The sequence below is a fragment of the Python bivittatus genome, unplaced genomic scaffold (genome assembly GCF_059951505.1).
Source record: "Python bivittatus isolate LINGU-HERP-01145 unplaced genomic scaffold, Pbiv_v1 ctg000850_np1212, whole genome shotgun sequence".
Classification (NCBI taxonomy): Eukaryota; Metazoa; Chordata; class Lepidosauria; order Squamata; family Pythonidae; genus Python; species Python bivittatus.
In genome coordinates this window covers 59,553,197-59,576,398 of record NW_028277112.1, presented here as the reverse complement: position 1 = coordinate 59,576,398, position 23,202 = coordinate 59,553,197, and positions in this window count along the sequence as shown.

Below are 23,202 nucleotides of genomic sequence, written 5' to 3'. Positions count from 1 at the left end.
TCTTTAAGTCCAAGGAAGCAAGATGCCATCTGGAAGTGACTCAGACAAATGCCTCCTTGATTCACTGGGGTATAAGAAGGAGGGGAGGGATAGCACAGTCAGACTTAATTACAAGATTGTTGTCAGCTCCACTAGGTAGACCAGACCAGAAAACTAACTCCACATGAAGATTAGGACTATACTTCATTGAGATAGGCTACAATAACAGAATTGGCAAGCTGCAGCTTAATTGAACATCAGCTGAAAGATACACTCTAAATCAGATTATTATTTTCACAATTCATTAAATTGGGGACTGTATGAAATGTTATTGCCCTGTGATAAGCTCAAGGATTGAATTAAATTTATATCATTACCTATAGTGATTATAAAGATCTTCTTTTGTCTATTAATTTGCTATCTTTTTTCACTTGTCACATTTATTTTACGTTATTATATATCTGGGTTTTCTTGATAGTATAATAATTCTCTACCTTTTTTTCTGTTTGCATTGTAGGGTTTTGTTTTTATATTTCACTATTTTGAAAAATAAAGAAATTATTGTCCCCCTACATTTCTCAGTAGCATATACTCTATACACTGAATTTTACTTATTATCATTAGCAAAAACATACATACTTTTATACAAAAAGTTCTAGGTTTTGATTTATAGGAAAGGAAAGCAACTAATGACAATAGTTGAAAGTGAACACATGGTGTCATTCAGTAACATTTTTGTCAAACATGGAGGTCCGGTTAGAAGCTCAGCTGAGATCCTTCAAAAATATTTATCTTATGTCCAGATTGATATTTTTCAGTTTATTATTGCAAAATATGAAAAATGATTATATCACCAGAGCTTTCCAAGTCTTGTCTCTATGATAAATGCCTAATAAATAAAGATCTTGGCATTAGACAGGGTCAGACAGTGAAAAAGCTCTAAGCAACTGGCCAATGGGAATCAGTTGAGTGAGAGGACGATTTCATGAAAATTTTCACTTTGTGTTCCTTTGCTGAATTTTAAAGCCACACAGCATTACCCATTTGTTCTGGATTTCCAGATGAGCAAATTCAAAGCAGGAAACTGCAGCCCTTCAATGGAAAAGTTTGCAGATGTGGATTTGTTTCTTTCATATCTCAGAAATTCAGGCGTACTTTTTAAAACACCTTAGTCATACATTGAAAAATGTAATGTGTGACATAACTCAAACAGAAATACAAACTTCACTAATGCACTGAAGTGTTTTATATACACACGCACAGAGAAAAACAGTACTCGCATCTTTCTGAAATCCATACCAGGCTGATATGAAATATTTTTGATGCTATAAAAATTCTCTCTTTCTTTGGATTCACACATTATGCAAACCCTTATGTAGCTTGTTTGGGCTTAGCTTAATGTGATGAATGAATTCAGTCACTGTGGGTTGTAAATTATAGTTATGGCTTAAAGTTGTGTGTGACCCAGGTCCAGTGGTGCACTGGTAAGTCTTTAACGATCGGCTGAACAGCTGATCAGGGTGCTAGGTGGTGTGGCTCAGCTCTGCTTTCAACCAGCTCACAAAATTCCAAAAAATTTAACTATTGTTCTTGTGAGACAGTACAAGCAGCCTCCAGTACTGGAGATGCCCAGGTCACTATTGCTAGTTCAACAAACTATAGTTCAAAGAAGCCATGGCTTCATGAAATACGTGAAACGAGCCCATCCCCTCTCACTAGCACAGTAAATAGATATTTGAGAGTATTTTTGAATTTTTATCCACCCATCCACCTGAAAGAAGGATGACTGAGCAATTTTCAACCTAAATTCAACACAACTTATTTCTCCAGGCTGACAAGCGTTCAGACCTGTTATCCTCACCCCCACATTTTTGTTTTTTTACAAAATACGTAGTGTTTCATTTTAACAAAATACAATAAGGAAGAAAGAGGAAGCCTTGTCCTGAGAAGATTACAGTCTGAACTTAATTTTTAAAAAGAGTTAACAGAGAGATGCAGGATGTCAGTTAAAAGCAAATGGGAGCAAAATGTAGAAATAAAAATTTCTGTAACCACAAGTTCTTATGAACAAAGTGTTGGTGTAGTTGGTGTAGTTCTACGTGACCAAGCACCATGTGCTCAGATCTGACTTGGGATAACAATGCTTAGCAGCTGAGATTCTTATTTAACTGTTCTGAGTCAACTATTCTATGAATGAGAAGTGATAATGAACCTTGGTTTGCATATGTGGGAAAGGTTACAGGGCTGCTTTTCCTCATAAAGCTACAACTGGGTCAATAGTATCTCCTGTTGAAAGGGTCACACCATTACATTTCTTTTCAGCCATGGGGTGGAAGGCTAGGAAAGGGGAAAGTGTTGCATCAAAAATAACCCAGAAAAGAAGGGGCATGTGCCCTCTCTGACATAGTAACATGGCAAATGGGGCTTGGAGATTGCTCCCATATGAAAGTGAAGAAAGAAGGATATACAAAATCTTTGATAATAAGCCTGTAGGGGAACAGTGAACAACCTGAGACCTCAGGGTTCTTTGGGATTCCTGAGCCCCTTTTCTAAAACCCTCTTCCGATCACAATTGCCAAAACCCAATAGCATGAAGGAAGAAGTCCAGCTCTAGAGTAAGACCTAAAATAAGTTTAATACAGCCATTATTGTTTCTTTTTTGTAACACATAAAAAAATCTAAGCTTCCCCTCCCCCCCCAAAATACCAGATCTGTTGGGTGTGAAAATGTTTTGTCTACTTTATACATTATAACTCTGCCCACTGCAGCCCTTTATCACCAAAGGTGATCACGCTCCCCAGATCCTAAATGCTAGCCTTGGTTGACTAGCTTATGAATTTTTGGATAGTGTTAAAATATAACTCTGAACAGCCTCTGCCAAGATGATGAATGGTGAAGAATACAATAATTGTAGTTCTGCAGTATCTGATGACAACAGGTTCCTTATTTTTAGTTTACAGGATAAAGACCATGGAGTTTCCGAACTTCCTCAGCAGTGGAACTCACATCTCTGTGATTCTTTGAGTAGAATATTGTACCTGGACCGTAGTCATCCAATAACTGAATAATTCCTCATCTATGACATGTATTTGGTAGCTCTGGGGAAGCTGAAATATTCAACTGTGCCAGATTTAGCCTAAGGACAATATTGGAGCAGCCTACAATCTTCATCTATAAATGTAGATTGTTCAGTCATTCCAATAGTTTCACAGATATTCTGTAGAATCACCAGTTGGGAAGAAAGTGCAAGCCAAGGCTGCTACTTATATAGATGTGATACACAGGTATACACATACACACTCACACACTTCCCTCAGGAAGATGGATTGAGAAACTCATGTTGCTAAGCACTTTGCATAATGCTAGAGCCACCTTACGGCTTGCAGCATTAAGACCTGGATTTCCCATTTTGTATCTGCATATTTTTATGCCTTCACCCCCGCTCTTAAATTGAACTAAAACAGCATTAAACTCATCTGGCCTCTTGTCTGAATTTTGGCCAAGCATAATGACAAGAGAACAAAGGTAATAATTTGTGAGTCAAAATTCTAGAGACTAGTCAAATGTGGTCTCTCTAGCCTTAATTTATTTCTCCAATTGAACTTTCAAAAGAGAAGGAAGTGGTGTGTGGGGTAACCTTTTCTCTGCCAAGGGAATTACTTCTTATGTGAAAGTCTCTTTTTCCCTCTTCCTTTGTTCCTGACATAAAAAACAGTGTGTCAGCCAGTGCAATATTAATCTGATCTGACTGTACATGTAACAGTTGGAGTAGCCCTATTATGGGCCTTGGGTTGTCACTAGAATTTTTGCTCCAGTTTTGCCTGATTCCTTCTGTCAGAAAAAAGGTTCAGATGATTACTGCATCAACATTTGTACTTTTCTGGGACTTTTCTATTTCTTATTGCATATGACTCAAAAGATTCTGAAATGGTCCTGGTGTAGGTATGCAGTGTGTCTTCCAAGTAAACTCTCAATTAGTAAAAACAAGACAAAAAGCAACAACTCTAAGGCTGTTTCACTGTTGTTGTTGCCCAACAGGATACCTTTATGGAAACGTATTCTCAGGGTAAATTTGCTGTCATTTTCAAACAACAGATTGCAGATGGACCATCTTTAGATCAAATAATAATCAAATATGGATTTCTTGAATATATCATCTTATGACTGCATGATTTTAATGGAGGCCACAAAGCTCAGGAGATGTTCTAATTGGTTATTAGAGCTGTCATCTGTTAGGATTGGTGTCAAAAACCAAGGCCAGCTACCTGCTAACCTCTGAGGGCATAAGAAGTAGCAAATTCACATTTACCTTTAAGTCCAGGTGTCTGCAAAGGTCTGAATTTCACCTGCAGCAAGTGAGCTGTTCCAATTCTGCCTTTCTGCTCAGCTGCTTATACTTCTTCAGTTTCTCTGAATTTTATTACTAGTGGACTAGATTGAAGGAAGTTTCTTTAGTTATCAGAGGTCTACCAATTTAAAGCTGACCTCCTTGCAAATTCTAAAGTTTGTCAGAACTGAGACTTTTTGTCCTTCTCAATGTAAATATTGATAATTTCTTTTTAATTCAGGTTGGAAATGGCTCCTAAAAGCCAGAACTCCAGTTTCTGTTCTGCTCATGGATAAATCCTTGTAAAAAGAAACCAACAAATATTTCTTAACAACGTGAGCCTGCTTGCCATCAGTCAACCCTAAATTCTGTTGTATAAAAATTGCATAAAAGTATGTAACCTAACCAGTATGGCTGTTGTAGAAGTTGGACTCCAAAATATCTGGAAAGCATCATGGAGATTTCCTAAATGATTAAGATTTCTCTGATTTCCTGGGAACAATGCATGTTCCTTCTTTCTATAGGACAAGCAGCTATAGCTTTCAATCATTGGAAAAGAAATTAGATTGCATTAGGGCAGTGTTTCTCAACCTTGGGAACTTTAAGTTGTGTGGACTTCAACTCCCAGAATTCTGGGAGTTGAAGTCCACACATCTTAAAGTTCCCAAGGTTGAGAAACACTGCATTAGAGTGAGCCCAGCTGTTCCACAATTCCCCATTGCAAACTGCAAGAGACCTCCTATAGCTTGTTTGCCATTATTGCTTCTTTCCTCAGGACAGTAATAGTAACCTTATTGACTAGTCAGTTGACCATATCAAGAAACAACAGGCATCAGAGACACCTAACATATCTGAAATCCAATCAACTTTCAGTCTCATGTACATCTTTTGTGGGAAACAGGGCATGATGATTGCACATGAAATTGTTTCTAGAATAGAGTTTCAAGGGGTTATTACAAAATGACACTTCCAAGTTAGGGTCCCCACGGCCCATCCAAAGGAACCAATATTTGTTCAATAGGCCTCTGTGAAATGGCCATGTCCTGTCTGATAAGGCCCTTCATGTTACAGAGGAGATATGGTCCATCTTATTTCTCCAAAAGTGGTTTCAGCATATGCAGAAACTCTCTTTAGCTCAGGTGAAATGGAATTGTGCAGATATCCTTCTGCGTAGAGGGCTAGAGCATCAGCCACTCACTTTGCAGAAATGTTCTGAACATTGTGCACTTTGAAACTTCATTGATGCAACATATCTCTTTGATGTTTTGCAGTGCCCCGTTGTTTGATATCTTCCTTTTTTTATAGGTCTTTTTTCTATCCCATCAGAGGGAGCAGTTTTAATGTTTAAAATGCAAATATTTTGAAAGCTATGGGAAATTGTGTTACCAATTATTACGATGTGTTTTGGGCTAATGCTGGGCAACATGGGCAAAATACGTCAATCAATGTATTTGAAGAATTGTCTCACTGGCGTTAAAAAAGTGAATCTACCTATGAATATCAGATTCTACTGCAATGTGCATTTTCACCTTACAGGAGGGGATTGCATGAATGAATTTACCTCTGTATAAAAGTTATTACTTGACCTAGAAACTTATATATTGGAGAGGTTCACTGCAATTTTTATTAATTTTTTTGGCTGGGAGGGATGGAGGGAAGTTGAGAGAGTCATTCAAACACCCAGCTCCTCCAGCATTCTGACCCAGCAGGCACAATTTTACTACACAATGTCATGTTTGTATAGCCAAGCTTTGAATGATAGACATTGGAACCAGATTGCAAAGAATAGATTTAGTTCAGTTATAGAGAGACCAAATGCTTTTGTGCCCTAACTCTTGGAGAATTACTGTAAATGTTGTGGTAAAAACAAAACAAATGCAAACAGAAGATTTCCAGCAGAGTGAGCAGTTCTGGCTTTGAGAGACAAAACACATTAACCAGCAACAATTAATTGCCTATTGAATAGGAAAGGAATGACGCCCTTTGGCAGCTCAAGTTTTTATACTCTGTTTACTATAATAATGATCTCAGGACAAATATTCAGCATAACTTTAGAATTCTCCTCTTGCTGCAGTGACCCATAAATGACCTATACAGTTTAATATTTGGATGATGTGGAATAAGGGCCATGAAAGTTCTGAAAAGTGTCCTGCTCTGTAATAAACTTCTTGAACCGCATAATATGGTGTTTCAAGAATGTGTGATAAAGTACTCTCAATAGTTGCATACATAAAATGGCACATGTATTTTTGAATCCAAATACTATAACCTGGAATAAAGTGATGAACTTAGAGGCTGTGAACATTGCATCTGAGCTACATTTAGTTTGTGTTGAAAGCTGTGAACAACACAATGCACGACACACAACAGGCTTGCTCTGCCTCCCCCCAGCATGCTTTCAAACTAACATCTGTAGTAAGATCAGGCAGGTTTCAACTTCCATCTGCAATAACTTCTATACAAGCAATCTAATTAATAGGTGAATAGGTTTTGTGAAATAGCTACCACTAACCATGAAATTAGGAGCCTTTCTCATAGTTGAAGCTTTCATGCTGATGAACCTTACAGAGATAAAGATGTACATGGAGCAAGAAGTCTTTTAAATAAATTCTACTCTGAAAGGCTAGGGGCTCAAGAACTAACCTAAAATCATCTACAAGGATCTAGGATCAATATCCTAGATCCTTGTAGATGATTTTAGGTTAGTTCTTGAGCCTTGCCTTCCTGTACTTTCCCAACCATCTTTACTTACTCTAGATGGTTTCTGCTTCTCTCTCTCCACCCTACCCCCTCCTCATAACTGTTCAAAGAGCTGGCATAGAAGTTGACTTGGATTGAATTTTGAATAAACATATCCATACTGAATCTAGCTATGAACCAAAATGCACCAGCATGTTGATTTTTTAAAATTGATCTGCTGCACAATTCATGAAAATGTCTATATTATGAAAAAGAATGCCCAGGAGTATATTTAATGATTTGTGAAACTTTCTAGGGGTAAGAAATATTGCTTGCTTTATGACTATTTCCTTTTATACACTGTGAATTGTATAATGAAAAAAAGAATAAAGTAGGCCTTTAAATTTCAAGCATGGTTATACACCATCTGGTTTTGGGTTTTTTTGGTCACCTGGGTATATAATTTCTATGGCAAGGGTGGGGAACCTATGGCCCTGCAGGTGTTGATGAACTATAGTTCTCAGCATCATCATTGTCATGCTGGCTGAATCTGATGAGGTTGTTATTCAACAGCATCTGAAGAGCTACAGCTTTCTCCTCCCACTGCTTTATGAGAATGGCATAAATTAACTAGAGTAATATGGCTAAGGCGATTCCAGTGGTATCCACCAAGGATAATGCAGATGGCCAAACTTACCACTTATTTTGATATGCAAGGGGAGCATATGAGAATTATTCTGAAACTGTATTTAGTTAAATATCTGAATATGCAGTAAGGGTACAATTTATTTAGTGAGAGACATAATTGTGAAAATGATATGAATGGAAAGTCACAACAATTAACAATACAAAATTTCCTCCCTCCCTCCCTCCCTCCCTGGATTTAAATCCATGAAATTGTATAGACTTACAGTGGTGTACAGCAGAATTCAGAATTATAACCACCACCATAACAATAATGAAACATCCACAGTAATTGCCAGTTCCCAATTAAAACAGGTATGGTAATGTCAATTAAAATGTCCGTGGTAATAACTTAACTAAGACATCCATGGTACAATAATAATAAAAAGTCCCTGATAACAATAAAACATAAAACTTCCACGCTTATTATTACAAAGCTGCACCAAAAATAATCAATAACCATACATAATCCACATTAACAACAATAATCCTAAATGTAATTATAATTTAGTCTGGGGAAGATGGTGTATCTTCTCCCTGTTAAGGGCTATTCATCTGTTTTTTCCACCTTGGTTTCTTCAGTCTGTTAATCTCCTTACCTCTGTGTCAGCTGATCTTCTTGGCATCTTTCTCCTCATATGAGTTGAATTGACTTTTTCCACTAACTGCCTCTTTCTTCCAAAGATCTTGACCTGCCTCTTTCTCCCCCTCCCCTTTTTTCAAACCAGTTTTCCTTTCTTTTCTGTCCATTTCTTCAAAGCTGACATTCCCAATTAGAAGGTACAGAAGGTATAACATATAAAACCATTTAATATGCTTTTCACTTGTAATGTTCAGGAAAGTCTAACTGTCCATCATCATGGAATATGGACAGCATATTTCTGGATTTCTATATCTGACCTGATTTCTCAAGAGTATGTTAAGGAAAAAAAAACCCTCACTGCTTGATGAACTGATACTACCATGCCTACACAAATTTGTTAAGTTACAGTGTTCTCTTCAATCTGTCAATGAACTGTTCAGATGTTAAATTTCTTAAATGTCTTAAATTTAACAGTTCAGCTCTTAAGACATTTCAGCTACTTAAATCACTAATCATACTGTATGTCGGGATAACTGATCTCTGATTATACATTTTCTATAGTCTTATATTCAGTAAAATGCTATTGCTACACATGCTGGGTGGGTGTCGGTTCACTGCATATAATTCCTAGCTGGTGGCATGTGGGCAACTTAGGTTGGCTTATTAATTACTCTGTAAGTAGAATTCCTAGCTTGCCTAGGAAAGCATGACATGCTTGGGATTCAACAGAGCTTTGGTTGAGCATATGACATAGTGGCCAATGCTCCCACAGTGACTGGTACTGTCCTTATCAGTAGTAGGAAATGCTGCAAGTGATATGGTTATGACTCAAGTGGTAACCTGATCTTCAGTGTCAGTATCTTATTATCTTATTGAAAGCCTTGATTGACCAAAGCCATAATGGGCAGTGGAGACCAATATCTGTGGGCCAATCTGATGACAATCAAGCCATATGGAAGACTGACTTGGAATGTAAGAAGAGCAAATTGTAAAGAACATGAATTAAAGATGGAATAAAATAAAGAAAAAATGGATATGTTATCTCTGTGAAACTAAAAGGAAGTGGAAAAGTGTAGTAGTTCTGAATGAAGGTCGTCTAATCTTGTAGAGTATCAAATCAGTTTATTACAGCCCTAAGGCCAGATGCAATAAAATATCTAATAGTAGAACTGTTTCTCACACACACACACACACACACACACAGAGAGAGAGAGAGAGAGAGAGAGAGAGAGAGAGAAAGACAATAATAGGATCTAAAAAAAATAAGAACAGAAATTGTGAAATGAAGGGTTAACAGATAGGTCTAAAAATATGAACCGCTATCATGTACATTGTGCTGGGTGCATAAGAAAGTAAAAACCCATGTTATGTTCCAGAGAAAGTGATTGGGCCATTCTGAGATCCAGAAATGAATGAGAATGATGACTTTGTGGAAAGTATCCACTTAGGAAAATATTGGGACATTCTGAAAGCATAGTTCAAGCCCAGGTCTATTCATATATACAGTACACACAGTAAAGCAATGATTAATTTCATTGGTCATTGGCTTTTTGAAAGATTGAAAAATTAGTGAGCAATAACAAGAATGATGAGCCATGTTGAATCTAGGCAGAGGATTTTCTGGTAGCCTCTGTGGTGGATCATGGGGAAAAATGAACATGGAAGAAAAAGAAGTGAAAGAAAAGAGAGAAAAAGTAGAATGACAGCAGGAAGAGAAAGTATGGATTATTCTTTTAAAAAAAATTAAAAAATAGATTTATCTCCCAACCAAATGAACTGAAAAAGGTTGTAAGGAAATATGATAAGGAAGCTGCTTGGAACAGAGTGAAAAGAATTATGATTATGTTACAGAATGCATAAAAATGTGTGTAGTTATATTAATGGGATGTATGAAAAAGGATGCTTGGTAGAATGATGAGGTGAAAGAGGTTTTGAATGAGAAAAAAATGAATATAAGAGAATTATTGCTGCAAAAAAATGAGGACAACAGAAAGACATATAATATATATATATATATATATATATATATATAAGTGGTAGAAGTAGTAAGAAGTAGGAATATATATAAGTGCGAGTAATGTAGCCAAAGAGAGCAAGGAGTGGTTAAGATTAAAAGGGGCAGAGAAAATGCAGACAAAATTTGATGGAAATAAAACATTGTCTTGGAATGAGATGAAGTGGGCTAAGCAAGGAGCCTCCAGCAGAGTGAATGGAATTAAAAATAACAGAAATAAAATGATTTGGCTTGAAACTGAAATGAAGGAATGCTGGAAGAAGGATTTTAGAGATATATGTTGGAATGATAGTGATATGTTAAGGAATAGAAGTGAAGTGAATGCTATAACTGTTAGGGGAAGAATGATGAAAAAGTCATAAATATAATGCAAAGAACAATAAACAGAAGAACCTGGCTGTTTATGCTCTTCCATATACAGTTACCCCAGATTTTGTGCAATAGTATAGTACTTTAGTTTTAAAATGAGTTCCTCTTCAAGTGGAATAACATATCTGGATGTAGATTTCTAATACTTTAAATCATGCTAGCACAAGATGCGAAATGCTTTCTCCATATGCAGAAGACATATTTGGCTAAATCTGCTAATTTGTAAATACATTTTAATTGGAACTGTTCTTTCTGACAATATCCAGTCCTCCTGACATAATTTCTCAGTTTAGTCATTTTCTGGCCAAAAACATCTGTTTGTTTGGAATTATCACAGTATATTCTAGCCTTAGAACATGCAATCATAAACCTTATATCAATTGACATTACAAAATAAAAGTGTTCAAAAGATTCTAGAGCTGTTGAGTTGGCTTAATATCATTCCTGTGGTCTTGTCTTTTCTGTTAATTTGAAAACACGTCTTCAATAAAAATAGGGGAACTTCTCTGGGCTCTCTCTTGTTGGATGGCAGGTTAACCTGTTGCACCTCTAAGAAGTTGAGATTAACATTATGAAAATAGGATAATGGAGGGAGATGTCAAGAATGTTCTGAACAGGAACTTGTAACATGACACCAACTATGGAAAGCATGATAAATATTTTAAGAGTAGGAATGGTGTGGAGAAAGCAATCTCACTTACCTCCTGAATGCTAGGTCACCCATGAAGCTCATCAGACAACACGTAATTAAGGCTAAAATTATATAAAGTACAAGAGATCTGTGATTTGCTATCCCAACAAATTTTTCTCTCACTCAAATCAACCAGGATGGATTTGGTTTATGAAATTAGTATGGGGAAGGTGCTAGAATACACCTATCCACGATAACCATCAACCACACCTGTACTCACAATTGCTTACATTAAAAGCAAGACATTGGAAAATCCAGTTGCACATGCATAACTAGATCACTCTGAGGATACCTTTATTTTGCAGAATGTACAGTTACTACTGGGAGCCAGTTTGGTGTGGTGGTTAAGGCCTCAGGCTAGAAACCAGGAAACTGTGAGTTCTAGTTCTGCCTTAGACACAAAGGCAGCTGGGTGGCCTTGGACCAGTCACTCTCTCCCAGCTCTAGGAAGGAGGCAATGGCCAACCATTTCTGAAAAACCTTGCCAAGAAAACTGCAGGGATTAGTCTAGGCAGTTGCCAGAAGTCAAGACTGACTCGATAGAGAGCCAGTTTGGTGTAGTGGTTAAGGCATCAGGCTAGAAACTGGGAAACCATGAGTTCTAATCCCACCTTAGGCACAAAGCCAGCTGGGTGACCTTGGGTCAGTTGTTCTCTCTCAGCCCTAGGAAGCAGGCAAGGGCAAACGACTTGTGAAAACCTTGCTGAGAAAACTGCAGGCAATTGTCCAGGTAGCTGTCAACGTTGGCTCCAAGGCACATATATGCACACAAAAGCTAGTTATTAGATTTGCTACCAAATTGAATTGAATTTCTTGATCAGCCCTCCAGATATGGTAGGACTGCAACTGATAGAACTCCTAGCCAGCAGGCTGGAAAAGCTTCTTTAGACACTGTCTTGGGCAAAATGTGTAAAAGACTAGAAGGAAAAACAGACTTTTGCTAATATTGAGGGAATTGGGAAGGGGGGGCACAAAGCAAGCACAGAATGATTAATTAAGATTAATCTTCACATGTATCTCTGTCCATCTGCTTTTTTGGCCACACTTCTGATGCATTCCCAAGTGAATTTTGGAAATGCCAAAGCGTATGGGTATCCTTTGGCAGCATCTCAACTGCATTCTCAAATGCACTGCAGGAAGACTTCTGTGCCTGGAAATATCCTTGGTGGGAAACCACTTCCTCATTAGGAGGAGATTACAAGAGTGTCTGAATAACCACAGAGAACAACCAACTGAATCTTTGGGGTGCATCAGCCAGTGATTTTTCAGGGGCCAAATGTGTGGTCTGAAATCCGCTAATGCTGTTTCTCTGTTTTCTTCTCTTCCCCTCCTGTCCTGCCCTGTTTTGCCCAATCCTCTCCTATGCATTCCAAGACATCTATTCTCAAGTTCACTGAAATCACAGAATCACAGAAGCATAGGAAAAGGCATCAGGGGCATACAAGTACAAGAAAACATGATGCAGCAAGGAACAATGTTTTTCTTTTTCTTTTCCCTTTGGGAAGATGAGGGTGAGATAGGATTGACCTTCCACTCCAAAAGAGGAATGTTTGGGGCTTTGCCTTGTTTCCCCCTCTCCTCCTGCTGCTGCTCTCATTTTTAAAGCACCCTGATTGGAAGGGGGAAAAATATATATATATATATTTTTCTGAATAGCGTCAGATTAAAGGATGTCAACCAGTCTTAATGCCAGACTTCTCCCGCAATGTTGTGTTTTTCATAAGATCAGGCAGCAGCAGGAATAAGCCCAAACAAATCTCTTGATACGGCTTTACTCAGAAACATAGGAATTGTTCTCACATTGTTAATTAAAAAGCATCAATCCTCAGCCTAGCTAGAAACTGGACCCTTTCAGTTTCCTTCCTCACAGATTTTCCTTCCAAATTTGCTTTATTTACATAAAAAAAAAAATCCAAATTTATTTTTCCCCACAATATGACAGTATATGATAGAATCAGAGTAATGATTCCCATATAATCCCATTGGCCAGGAGAGCAGATGAATGTTAAGCAGGGAAAAATCATTTAGTCCAAATTAAATTTGTGCAACTCCAAACAGTTAAAGAGTCCAGGGTGTTATAAATATTGATGCACTTGAGTTGGGCTGCTTCCACACTAGCTATGTGTTCTGGAATGGACATCTTTTGTTCACCCATTTCTAGGTAGCATCTTCATGATATTATCATCAAAATGTTCTGCTTTTTCACCGTGTTAAATTGCTGAAAATCCAGCCTCCTCAGCCAGAACATTAAGAGGCATAAACTGATCCACCTGATATGTCACTGTGCCATTCATCTATTCTAGTCTACTTAACTTGCCTTTTGTGATGACACCATTCTATCAATAGGCTTATTTTTAACCAATCCTTTAATTATATGTTAAAAATTCCATATGCACAGTATCATCTAACTATCAAGTTGGAGACATATATTGCATAGGGATTAATTTGTTTAACCATTCACCTCACTAGAGTTAAAACCCTTTTATCTTTTCTTTTTGTGTGTGGGGGAAAAATTATGAAGGTAATTATGGAATAGTGCTGAAAATAGTGATGATTGAAGAACTGTTTACAAATTATTGTTTGCACAGAATTGGTCCTTTTCCACATTCCAGCGACGGGATGTATGAAAACAAGAAGTACTGTTGTTTAAACGATGGAAAGCTAAAACCTATTTTTAAAAGCAAGAACAAACATTTGGGTAGCTTTAAAGGTTACCTATCCAGTAGCATCTGCAGTCTGACCATGATTCCTTCTCCTTATTCTGTGCATTGGTTACAAGAGGCAACTGGGGCAACAATTAAACTTTATAATAGACCTTAAAATACTTTCCCTAACCATCTTATGCCAATTAGAGCTCAAACAGTATGGCTGTTTTAACATCATACTGGAAATTAGTAACTCTAGTGAACGAAAGAGAAAATCAGGGATTCCCCGCTCCCCCCCCCCCCACTCCTCAGATTCAGGATCTCAATTCACTTCACTGTAATCATCTTGGGAAACCGATCAAACAACATGCATCTTCTAGGAATCTCCCTGGAGCAACAGTGCAGTAGAGATGCTAGCACCCTACATGACATCTACATCCCAGTTACAGTATTATATAGCATAAAAACCCAACATTGCTAATATTGTCTTCTTTACAGCATCAGAAAAAGTTAGATGCAGCGGTTGTCAACAAACTTAAAATTTATGTTCAGACGCATAAAATTCTTCTATTATACCATTAGAGAATTTGAAAGGATTTAGATTCAGCCAAAAAATGAAAAGGAATGATGGGATCAAAAGGATTGCTTAAAGTTAATGCTTAAACTCCCACTTGCATCTATTATGATGGCTGCAGAGAGTCTGTATATGATTGTGGCAGGATATAATTGTGATACATAATAGACAGATTAAAAAATAAACGGTCCAGAAAGATGCAGAAATGGCTGGAAAGATCTAGAAGGTCCGAACCATGTTGCACAGTTGACTCAGCCATTATATGTTTCTGCCTTCTTCCTTGTTGATCGAAAAAGCTTAAGATGTTTATGTTTTTGAATAATAAAAGCATTTTTAAAATATAGGGAAAGAAACTAGGAAAGAGAGAGAAAGTTGTATTGTATATCTGAAGAATCTGATGTACGGTAATAGATTTGGAATGTCATACCATTTCTTTCCATCTATGTCCTGCTTATATTTATGCAAAGAAAACATTTAAATATCTACAAACCTCTGCTGACCTCTCCTTCCAAAGGGGAGTATCACTGTCTTAGTATTTTTACCACTTCTATATCCCATGGGATATTCTTACCATGGGATGGACGGTCCTCGATAAACTTTAAACCTTGATCTTTTGGGATGTGAAAGTCCTATCACCTGCACATGACATTAAGAAAGTAGTAAATATATGCAGATTATGAGGCATGGAAATTTTATGGTAACTCAATGATGAAAAAGAGAGCTTTTATGTGGGTTAAAATGAGCAAAGTGGACAAGATGCTTTTTATTTTTTTGAAATGTGACCTTGATGTAGAAAATCTTTTATGCTCTCAAATGTGCATCACAAAACAGTGGCTTTCAGCTAATTCATGCATTTGAACTCTGAAATAATAACTCAGAATGAGTAATTGAATCTTGTGTGCTTCATCCATGATTAACATTTCTTTTAAAAAAATGCCCTGAATGACTAATGACAGATTTGATGCTTGTAACAAAGAGTAATGATGAGTCTATATGTTTTTCTTTTCTCCCTCTTTGATGAATCAGTAATGGGCAGAAGGAACAATATAATATATACCTGCAGGTAAATGCTATTTCCTCATACAAAATAATAAAATGAAAAATATTTTTTATCCAGAGTATTGTTATATAGGCTGCCACAGAGATGTGTGGAATTATGGGAAGTACGAAAAGGATACTTGGTGGAATAATGTAGGGGGGAAAAAAGACACTGGACAGGAAAACAAATCCATATACTGTAAGTGAAAGAGTATTACAAAAAAATGGGGATGAGCAAGGAGGGCTTCATTTTGTGTAGCCAAATGTGTAATGTGTAGCCAAAGAGAGCAAGGGGAGCCATCATGATGGATTAAAAAAAAATGTTTTGAAAGTTGTAGAGAGAGGTAAAGAAGCCTCCAGCAGCATATATGGAAGTAAAAATAAAAATGATGGAATGATTTGGAATGAAACTGAAGTGTGGGGAAGGTGAAACAAGTATTTTCAAGATTTGTATGGGAATGATAGTGATGCATTGAAGAGTGGAGTTTAAGTGGTTGATATACATGTTAGTGTCCAAAAAAAATGGAAGGAAAAGAAGTTGTGAATGCTGTGAGAATGTTAAAAATTGTGAGTCTGCTGGTGTAGATGGTACAATTGAACAGGGATATAGTTTTGATTTAGAGCAGTTGTGCAACTTGTTTAGTATGTGTGCAAATACTACATTTGTACCTGATGATTGGAACAATGCCATTTTTGTTCTTCTCTACAAAGGGAAAAGTAACAAGAATAAATGCAAAATCTGTTGGAGGATTAGTCTGTTAAGCATACTTGGGAAAGAGTTTGGCAAATTTCTGACTGAAAGGATACAAGAGGTAACAATGAGCAAAATTTGGGAAAGTCGGTGTGGCTTTATGCCAGGCAAGGGCTGTGTAGACCTTTGCTCTTAAGAAATGTAAGAATATGAGAAAGAAAGTTTATTGTCTGTTGACTTGGAGCAGCATATGGTAAAGTGAATAGTCTTGAATTGCCGAATGTTTAGCCTGATCATGGTATTAAAGGCTGGTGGCTGAACACAATAACCGTGGTATACGAGGGAAGTAAAGCTTGCATGAGAATAAATGAAATGCTTAGTGAATGGTTCAGTACTGTGCAGGAAGTAAGACAAGAATGTATGACATCCCCTTGGTCATTCAGTGTGGGTTTGGATAAATTACAAAAATGCTTGTGGTGGCATTAGAGGTGTGTTGGATTAAGAAGTGAATTTGCATGTACCTTTGTTATGCAAATGATCCAGCAAACCTGAATGATAGGAGGCAAGAACGTCATATATGCTGTCTTGAGCTGTACAAATAAATGTGGGATATAAATTTAATTAAATAAATAAATAAGTTAAATGGGACAAGGATCATGGATTTGAAAATTAATGTATCAAAGAGCAAGGTAGTTGTGCTTGATGGGGAAAATGGATCAAATGATTTCAAGTTATACATAAATGTCCAAGAAACTAGAGCAAGTACATGAATTTGTGTACCTTGGTAAAATACTTATTAAGGATGGGAAACTGGATGAAGAAATGTTGAGATGTACAAATGCTGGTAATAGGTAGCATATGGTCTGATGTAAGGACTGAATATTTGTTGAAAGAAGTGAACAGGGCTATGTATCAAAACATGCTTCTTCTCATTAGAATACATGGAAAGGAGAATGGCATACCTCAGGAGAAACATAAAAATAAGTTGAATGTAATGAGAATGGGGCCTTTAAGAAGTGTATGTGACCAAACAAGAAGCAATAGAGCTGGAATGAATGAATGTTAAATGAACATAAATACAAAAGTGAGTGACCAGTGTGAGAGAAGTATGTTCATCCTCCTTCATATATAAAGTGAATGAGGATCAAATTGTAGAAAAATATATGAAGGAAAAGCGAATGGGCTTGAAGGAAGAAGAAGGCTGAGAAAATTGTGTCTGCATCATTACGCATCACTCTAAGGGGAATTGTGTGATCGATAGGTATGTATGCATGTTAGTATAAGGAGCTTTTTTTGTCATATAAAATTAACCTGATAGGGAGAAGGAATCTAGCCTAGACTTAGTCTTCTACTAACATAAGTCTGCACATACCAGCTAGCAATGCTGCTGATATTTGGAGCTGGGGAAATCATGCACATTTCTGCAGTTGAATCAATCCTGGCTGGTCATGATATTGCTTGAGCATTGTTGACTACTGAAGGTTAGAGTAGCAGATAAGAGGAGAAGGAGAAGGAGAAGGAGAAGGAGAAGGAGAAGGAGAAGGAGAAGGAGAAGGGTCCATATATGTGTGTGTGTGTGTGAAGAAGAACTTGGATTGCTTCTAGGTCTCATTTTGTATCCAGTGACATCATCCATAATATGATGAATGCTGGTGCCTGGAATGCATTTGGACTGAAAATGAGATAGTTTGTGCCAAAGCTGGAAATGAACTAACTTTTGCTTAATCTCAGTCAAACATAAATGGGCTTATCTGGGGGAAGTTTATTCCAAATGGAACCTGTTTAATTTGGGCTGAGCCAAAGGGCAAAGGCATATCTTGTTAACATTGCTGGAGCACTGAAAAATGTTTAGCTTTGCTCATACTTGATGGGTTGCTGCAAAACAGAATAAAAACAGAATAAAAATGCACATACTCTTAAAGTGTATGGGCAAGTCATCCAAGTGGTGGAATCACATATGTGATTGTTACAGAATGTTGTTTCTATCTCTTAGTTGGTCTACCATCAATGATATTGAGATGTAGCCAATTCTGATTCACTGTGTAGAATTTGTAGCTAATTCTGATTGGCTTTGACATGAGAGACCAAGGAGTTCCAATCATAAAACAATGCTGATCATCAGTAAAAGGGGTAATAATAACAGCATCTATGGATGGAAGGATAGGCTTGGGGGAAAAAACCCCTAAGTTAAATTAAATTAACCCTAAGTTCAACCATTTGGGAAAGAACATTCCTGTCTTTCTGAAAGCTTTATGTTTGGATCAAATATTAAAGTGAACACACGTTTGAAAAAGTCTCTCCCTCCCTTCCTAATTTCAAGTATTCATATATTCATTGTCCCACATGAAGTTGAGGTGGCAGCTGATGCAATACAATGTTATATTTTCAGAACATCTATACATTTTTTTATGAGCTTTCTCCATCACAGCTCCTTGATCTTGACTCTCAGTGCAGTGTGTGAACATCCATAACTGTTGCCCAACTTTTTCTAAGGAAAATTGCTTAGCTGCATCTCTGAATCCAGCAAGTTAACTACAATGAGTCTAATGGTTTCCATGGGTTTCTCTAGTCCCCTTTATTTTGTCTTCACAGAGAAGAGATAAAAGAGAGCCTCTTGGAATAACAGGCAGCGCTTGCAGTCAGAGTGCTCTCCCTCAATTGCTCCTGCGAGGAGATGAAAGGAGCAATATTTAAAGTTCTGCAACCATAATTGCATGTTTGGTTTGGAGACGGATATGCGTACAGGAAGCGAATCTGCAATATGAGATGAATTTGATGTGTGTCAGGGTAGATGATGTTTACTGATCATAGAAAAGATTGACTTGATGATAGCAAAGGCTTTCCCTCGCTGTGTTAAAAAGGCACCATGTGCTCCTGGTTTAGGGAAAGTTATACTGGCATTTAGGAAGGAAGAGGAGAAGGAGAAGATGGTTATATCAGGCTGAAGATCTGTTCCTACACAAGGATATATGAGTATCCCTTTATTTGCTTCCCCAAGGGGGATGTGAGTTTGAACCCTTTCCAACTGCAAATCTGTCAAAGACATTTGAAATGCCAGGAGCTGCTAGCCCATACCCCTCATTCCTCATCCAAGACAAATAAACTTTCAGGCAGGTAAAGGAACCAACAAAGATGGTGGCTGCAGACATTCTCAAGGTCCTTTGCTAACAGGGAGGATGTGGTTTGGGTGCTCAGCCATATCCTCCTCTGTGCAGGGATTTAATTCACATTTGAATGCATTTTCAAACTATGAATGGAAACTTAGTTATCATTCACAGTTTGCACTTTTCCAAATTCTGTCATGAAACTGGATAGTTTGCTTTGCTTTGTTTTGTTTTAATGTTTATCAGGGAAAGTCTGCTCAAGATTGCATTTATTCATGAAAATAATGTACAAAAATCCTTGATGTTAGAGAAAACAGCTTGCAAATATTATTTTGCAAAGCTACAAACGAAAGTGCATACCTGCAAGCTTCTAGAATGTGTTTGATCAATGGCAAACACATGAAACAAACTATCATCCATGAAAACCTATGCTACAATAAATGGATTAGCTTTTAAGGTGAGATTGACTCTTTGCCTGCTTTCATGGTCCAATATCCTGAATAATTTAATATTGTTTTCAAGCTTGAGTTGTTTAACATTCTTGCTTGACTCCATCATTTCATTAATAAACAAAATGCTACCAATTCCAGTAAAGATCCTTAAGGAACACCTTTTGAAATGGCTGTTGTGTTTCTGAATGCTCACTGACAACTTCTGTTTGGTAACAATAATATTTAGGTTCTATCCTATTCTCAGTAGGGTCAACTGAATCATTGGTTATCTTGCTTCTGGTCACAGTTCAAAGATCTTGGTTTTTTTCTTGAAGTCCTAAATGGTATAGTCTCATAACACCAAAAGAACATACTAGAAAGAGTCACCTCTGCTTTATGTGTATGAAAGGGCCTCATGCATGGCAATACCATAAATCATTGGTGTCATTGCTATTCATCTCCAAGGAAATCCTTAGTTTTGCTTTCTCTGACTGGCCTTATTGTTTTATTCTGTTTCTGTATTATATGTACTGTTTTTCAAAATAATTATCAATTGTTACTGTGAAGGAGCTTAGCTTTACTCCCATTTTATGTAAATTAATGCTTTATCTCTAGAACCTGCTTTGTTGGCCAGGCATATATGTCAAGTGAAAGCCAGCAGTATACAAGGAGCAATATAGATGCACATAAATTGCCCTTTCTTGGTCTAAATAAAATGTTTTCTTGCATCTCCATAGATCCTTTTATTTAGCAAGTATGCTTTTCATATGCTGTGGCATTTTGACATGAGAGATAGTCTAAAAACAATCCCTCTGGTGAAATCTGAGGTAGGAGAAGTCTCACTGGAGGGCTGTATTATGCTAGTTACTGAACTTTTAAATCTGCTGAGAGTCTCAGAACACATTACTTGTGGTTTATATGGTTGATAATAGCAAAGTGACATTCCTGAAGGGTTATTTGTCTGCAAATGATTCACTGTTTTCTATAACAAGATAATACCACTTCTCAGTCTTCTTTCTCCCAATCACCTCTACTTATTAACCCCATTCAAAAATTTTTGTTGTTCACAATAAAGATAATCCATTAGTAAAATGATACCCAGTTTTGGAATTGTTAGTCCCAGAAGTCTACCAGAACATCTGTGTTATAAATCCCTGTTTGGAAGGACTTACATACTAGTATATAGCGTTGCTCAAATACTGATGGATTGTGTGTTTTTTCTAAGGTTTTAGAGCTATCTTGTTCACTGTGCTAACTATAAAGTGCCATCAATGTATATACCAGAGAAACATGGCACAATATATGATTGTGCTATAACACTTCCTTCCAGCACATAATTATTTTCTGCTGCATATAAACCACATTTTTTAATAAAGTGAAATTTAAGAAGCCATTAGGAAGAAAGACTAGCTTAGTGGTCTCCCATCACAGACAAAATACTGTGATTCTGTGGAACCACAATCTGAATCTTGGCTTGGTTGACTCATTCCTTAATTACTCTTGAACAGGGTGAAGGGGGGGGGGAGGGGGACTGAGTGCAAAGTATTTTATTGAGCCAAACCCCAAGTTGGGTCATTTATGGTCCTTTGCAAATTTCAACCTTAGCCAACCTTGGTCATTCAAATACTGTACCTGATATGAGTACAATATTCATTCATTTTCAAGGAAAATGGAAAAGATTTTTCTATTTTTATGCATGTATGCATGTAAGCATACATGTAAAAATGTTCTCAAATTGGCAATCCACTACTCTGACACTATAGGAGGCCATTCCAGTTCCTGTTTAAAACCATACAGGGAGGCATTTGGGGGTTGTTCTTTATGATCTGATTTATTGTCTCATTGCTTTTTCTCTAAGTAGGCAGTTGTAACATGATTATGTGAATAAAAAGGTGCCATTTTAGTTTTAAAGAATAATAACATACGTATATAGAATCAATTCATACTTCTCTTATCTGGAGAAATTCTAAATGAGATATATGTGTTTCCATAAGTACATCAGAAGATCTTTTATACTGACTCAGCCTTGGTCCATCGAACTAGCACTGTCAGCATTGATTAGCAGCAACTCTCCAATGATTCCAGCAGAGTCTTTTCCAGCCCTACCTGAAGATGTGAAAAAAATGAATTTTGTATAATTATGGCTTTTACTTTTTCTTCTCATTCACCCTATCAAAGAAGCCTCAGGAAGTTCTGTGTGGGTTTCCTCACAATCCTCTATCCGTTCCTATAGTCAAGACAAGAGTCTTTTCCGAGAAGGGAAAGTGGGAACTGAAAGGACTTCTGTACAATTGCCGTTGACTCACAGCTCTGTCCAGTGGATTATTTTAGCAGCAGAATGCAAGTGTCTCTGTATATGCATTTAATAATACAAGGCTATTTCATATACTTTCAACAGTTGTTATAAATGGTTCTCCCATGAATGGAGATATTACGATAAGCTACAGCAAGCAAACAGTCTTCTGTTTGCATTTTTCTAAAGAAGGGGCCCAAAGCTGTGGAAAGCAAGTTTGAGAAAATAAGGAATGTTTTTATGTTGACTTACTACTTAAATATTTGTGGCATATATGATAAGATCTTTTTTTCCCCCAGAGCTGTGACGTTTGGCATGTATATTTGTTTGAACATCTGGGTCATTTCTAGCTTCTGCAATGAAATAAAACAATAGTGTGTAACAGATTATCGCCACCCGTATCTGACAAATTACTCAGAGTTTGAACAGGAACAAAATGAAGTTCAGTGAGCAAAACGGGGTAGACTCTAGATCTTTCTGAATGTTTCCAAAGAAATAAGAGTTCGGGCTATCAAGCAAACATAAAGAAGTGTGATTGAAAAGGTATTCAATAGGTCACACAAGTTCAAAAATAATGGATGGTATTTTTTTTTAAAGAAATAACAGACCTTTTTTGTGAGGCTCAGAAAAGCTTTATTACTGCAGATAAAATATTCATATGAAAGAATCAATGTTAACAGAGGATTTAAAAATATATTTGAAGGGGGAAAGTGGAAGCTTCGAGAATAGTGCTTCAAAGCCTCGAGAGAATCCTAATCTTCACCTTACTGTTTTCTGGTCACACACTCACAGTGTCATCATTTTAGTTATGTAAAATATGGAAATTAATAACATGATTTCTTATGTGTCTAGTCAGAAGTAAGCCCCCTTGAATTCAGCAGCCTTACTCCTGTTTATGTGTGTACAGCACTGAGATTTTGGAGGATTTTAAAACAATACTTGTCCGTGTCAGGACTGCCTTTAATTTTAACCTCTTTTTCTGTATTTTAATTGGGAGAATTTAGAATGTGAACATCTAATAAAATCAATTAACAGTTTGTATTTTTAAATCTGTTTTTGATCATTGTGTTTTCTGCCTCCTCCTGGTCTTAGCCAGTTTG